The sequence below is a fragment of the Talpa occidentalis genome, unplaced genomic scaffold (assembly GCF_014898055.3).
Source record: "Talpa occidentalis isolate TD23 unplaced genomic scaffold, MPIMG_talOcc4v2.1 talOcc4.3, whole genome shotgun sequence".
In the NCBI taxonomy this organism is placed as follows: domain Eukaryota; kingdom Metazoa; phylum Chordata; class Mammalia; order Eulipotyphla; family Talpidae; genus Talpa; species Talpa occidentalis.
Window position 1 is genome coordinate 53,860,108 of NW_023603184.1, and position 4,848 is coordinate 53,864,955.

General features: G+C 54.6%; 1 pseudogene; it reads right to left on the reverse strand.

Moving 5' to 3' along the window:
- Positions 1-1,547: 1,547 nt before the first annotated feature.
- On the reverse strand, positions 1,548-2,479 carry LOC119255076 (olfactory receptor 10A7-like; annotated as a pseudogene).
- Positions 2,480-4,848: the final 2,369 nt, after the last annotated feature.

The window sequence follows — 4,848 nt, forward strand, 5'->3', positions numbered from 1 at the left end:
TTTCCAGATCTGTGGATCAGGTAGGACTCATTAAAGACTTTATTTCCCTATTTTCTCCCTGAGTTGTACATTTCCTTAATTCCCTTTCCCTTGTAAATAAATCTTTTATTAACCTTTTGTGTGTGCCTGTAGTGGAGTATTAATAAGTCCCTTTTAAGTGTGCGGGTGAGGACCCACAGCCAGGCAACCCGTTTTATATCGGGGTTGCCCCATAACACTATGAGAAAGAATAAAGCTGAAATCTGCAGTCGTGGGCGCCCACCCTGCAGTGGCGCTTTGCAGCAATAATTGCTGAGCGGTGCTGGGACAGGGCCAAACAGCTCTGACGCTGCTGTGCAGTCATCAGCCATCAAGACAGGTTGTCCTGACTTGGGCTGTTGCGTCACACACACAGAGCAGGTGAGGGCAGAAGCTGCAATGCTCGAATGAGCACAGAAGGAGAAACAAGGGCAAGAGAGCCATCAAGGGAAATCAATTAAAAATGGCAAAGTCAGCCTTTCTCTATGTGGCTGAACTATGCGATGGAAGCCAGAGGCTGGTGGGCCCTAAAGATGCTCTGGCCACATGCTGTGTGCAGACATGTGTGGTCCTGTGAATATTAACCAGAGGTAATCCAGGCCTGCTGTATTAATACCAAATGAGAGACTAAGTCGAAAACTTCACAACACAAAGAATGAAATTAGATACTGATAAAGCTTCAATTCAAGAAGACACTGATTATAAAGAAGGGCATCAAATGTCAGAGGCACAGAAAACTTGGAGGAAGCAGTGCCAGGACCTTAGGGAGGTAGGCAGGATGGGAGCCAATCTGCACACCAGGCAGCAGCTGTCAGCGGGAGGATGTGGGCGCCAGCAGGAGGCGGCGAGCTTCCCTGTGACCCACACCCCTCAGCCACCATGTGCAGGGGCGGAGGGTCCCCAGGGCTACCCAGTGCAGGTCTGAATGCACAGTTCCTTCCAGAAGTAAGCTTGGCGTACCACTGAGTTCAGGCCTAAAATCCAGAACTAAGTACACATGGCACGGGGCAAAAGGAGGATTTGGAGATTAGGGATGTCTAGAAAGATGCGGATCACAGATGAAATGAGAGTCACTTAAAAAATTAGGCTGAGGGAACTAAGCAGAAGGTGGCAGGAGAATGAAGAGAAGCAGCAAGAGGACCTCACAGTGGAGGAGGAACGGGGAAGATTTTGGAACCTTAAAGGGGACGGTGGACTCGTCCAGAAGAAAGCCCCACGCAGGAGGAGGGAGCTCATGGTGGGAGCTCAGGCCAGGACACGGGAATTCTTTGAGATGCACCCAGCAGGACGCATGATGCGGGTAAAATAAAACCACATGTGATACTAAGTCGCGAGAGCCGGCAGACACTGGCTGCGAGTCAGTTACAGAGAGACTCAGCACAGCTCACAGCGAGGGGGCAGCCACCGCCATGGGCAAGGTCAACAGCAAGAAAACCAGAGGGAGGAAAAGCAGTATGAGGTGCCAGACCAGCGCTGCCTGTTCACGGCTGAGGCGGACCTGCAGGGACTGCCTCAGCCTTGCACTCAGCTCAGCACTGCCTGGGCCGGTACAGCTTCTGCAGGGCCACCTTCATGTCCTGATTCCTCAGACAGTAGATCGGGGTTCAGCGTGGGCGTGCAGACGGAACAGAAGACCAACACCAGGTGGGCCTGGGCCGGGCAGTACTGGGAGGCAGGCCGCAGTTACACTAAGCTGCCCAGTCCCGTAGAACAGGACAACTGTGGTCAGGAGGGAAGAGCAGGTGGAGAAAGTCTTCCACCTGCCATCCATCGAGGTCATGCGTGCGACGGTGGAGACGATGCCCACATAGGAGAGGACCGTGAGTGCAAAGCCACTCATGATGACACAGCGGCTGACTGCGAAGTGCACCTCGTGGAGGTGGAAGTCAGTGCAGGTGAGCCTCATGACCACGAGGATGTCGCAGAAGAAGTGCTCCACCACGTTTGGGCCACAGAAGGGCAGGGAGAAGGTGTTAGCTGTGTGAAAGGCTGAGTACACGGCCCTGCTCGCCCAGGCTGTGACGACCAGCTTGGAGGAAAGTCTCTGGCTCATGGTGGCCCCACAGAGCAGGAGCCTGTGGATGGCCAGGCTGTGGGTCTAGGCCGTGGCAGTGAGCAGGAAGCACTCAGTGGACACCAGCACTAAGAACAGGTAGAACTGGGCCACACACTCCGGGAAGGAGATCTCCTCAGAGTCAGCCATGCGGCTGACCACGGACCTGGACACAGTGACGAAAGTGTAGCAGACATCCAGGAAGGACAGGTTCTTGAGGAAGAAATACATGGGCATGTGCAGGCGGCTGTCCCTGGTCACTGCCACCATGATGGAGACATTCCCCAGGAGACCAGACAGGTAGACGAAGTTGAAGAACAGGATAGCTGCCACCCTCAGCTTGGGGCCATCCACAAAGCTGCTGAGGATGAACCGGGTAACTCGGGTGTGGTTGGACGTCTCCGCCATCCTTGAAGTTCCACTCAGCTGGGCTGGGTACCTGGAGCTCCGAGAGGAGAACGGCTGGGCCTGGTCTGCAAGGCCCCTGTCAAGGGGTGACATCTCTGCAAATGGGCGGTCCTGGCCAGACCACCCTGCCTTTGCCCCGGGGCCTGGGTTGTAGTTTTGCATGCTGATGAGGAGGGGCTGGACAGACAGGTGGTGAGGAGTCTACTCCTGGTCACCTTCTCTCGGCCTCTCCTTCCCTGCTGCCCCCTCCTCCAACCATCACTAAAATACTGACTTACCCAGGGTCTTCTTGGATCAACTTAAAAACAGCACTGTGGAGACACCAGGGGGAGTCTCCCTGGGGATGGACATGTCCGCTCCGAGGGGTTGCCTGGCCCCTCAGCTTTTCTTTCTTTCTCAGTGTGTCCCTTTGGACAGGGTGGTTTCTGTGCACATGGTTGCGATGGGCCCATCACGAGCAAAGGGATGAGTAGCCCAGCCCTGTGGCTGGCTCTGTAGAGAGCTGACGGCCTAGATGTGCCCTGATCTCTCACCACGGGTGTGCTTGCTGGCAAGTCGCTATAGCCCCAGAATTGAGGGGGAGAGGATGCCACAGGCCGGGGCCAATCTGGAGGTAGTTAGAGTGCCTGGTGGGCCCTGGGCAGCTGCAGGGTGTTCTGCTGGAGTTTCCTGGGACCAGACATGTCCATCTGGGGGAAATGGATGGCTGTGGCCAGTTCACCTCATGGTGCTCTTGAGCAGCTGCCAAGGTCTTCCCTTCCTGGAGCTCCTGGGACCTGCACAAACATCTGTGGGGGTGAGGCAGGGAGACAGGTAAGTGGACACAGGCACCGTGGAGAGCTGAGCCTCCTGCTGCTCCCAGTGCCACAGGATGCTACTGACATGCTCACGGAACCTTGGGCAGGGAAGTGGAGCTGAGGAGGAGCCCCTTCGTTTGAGTTCCAAGTGGACATGGGGCCACGGAGCGGGCTTGAAGGCTGCAGGAAGGGCGGGAGACAGTCTGTACCCTGGCAGTGCCCACCCAGCTGGCCGTTGGCCAAGCAGGACAGAGCCCCATCACTGTCCTTCCCAAGCTCACCGCAAGCAACTCAGGCAGGTGTCCCGTCAGGAGGGCCGCGTCCAAGGCGCTTGCCGAGATTGTGTGCAGCAAGGGCAGAGCCCACTCCCACCCCTAAACACCTACTAGAGGCTTCATTATAGTCAGGGCTCCCGGGCGTCCACTGCTGTCATTCAGCTCTGCCCTGGACACAACCCTGGAAATGCAACGAAAGCCAAAGGAAAGCAAGTTGGCTTCTGCATGCGAGCAGGTCACACTCGCCCTTCTGCAGCTTAAAGATCAAATCACGTTATGAGGACATTGAAGGTATTTAGCACAAAACTTAATAGCCGCCCCCAATATTGAGGCACTCAGCTCTAACGTTGGAATGTACTGGCCGCAGGCACAGCAGCACCAGGACACCAGAACGGGTCTCCGTGGGAGGTGCTAGGAGGGCCAAGGGCCATCTGAGGACACGTGCTCCAAGTCTCCTGCCACCAAGGAGAAGACCAGGCAGCTCTGAGGCCATGGGCGTCAAACGGCCTGTGGGTCAGAACGAGCCCTCCTGGCAGGCGCCGAGTAGATAGTAAAGATGGGCCTCAAGACCGGGGCCACATGTGGCCAGCACCTGACCCCCAGGGACCCCCATAAGAACCCAACGCCCTGGTTGTATAAAGAGCCGAGCGAGGCTCTGCCGCCTATACAAAAGGCGTTCACGGATTAAGCCATTGGATAAAATAAATTAAGTCATCTTAGATATTTAATTAATCTGACAGCGGACTACATAAAATTTAAGTTCATAAAAGTGTATAAATACCTAAATTGCTTTGAACTATCAGCAGCCATCCCGAATGACTAAAATCAGTCACTTAATGGAAAAACTAATTTTCTCAAAAGCGAAAAATGTCATGAGGACCTAAGTTTAACAAGCACACGTTCAGTACTCCTAATATTCAATGCAGTTACATTCACAATTTATGTGAGTGTGTGTTCAGTGCAATTACTGAATTATCATTGAATAAAAGTTATTGATTAAGATTAGCAAGCAGGCGGCGTAAGAATAGTTCAAACTCATGCAGATCAAAACCATGCAGCCTGGTTCTTTGGTGGCTCCGAGTGGGCAGACAACCCAGGCGGCAGGCTCTGTGAGCTGACAGCTGATAGTCCAGGGTGTTGTGGGTGGGGAGGATGAGGGAAGGGGGCCAGGCAGAGCAGGGCAGAGACAGAGATATGGGCCCTGCCCCTCTTCCCTTAGACCCTGCGGAGGAACCAACCCAGAGCATCCTGGGTTTGAAGCCAGGTTGGGTGGTGAGGCCCCAAACAGCAGGGCAGA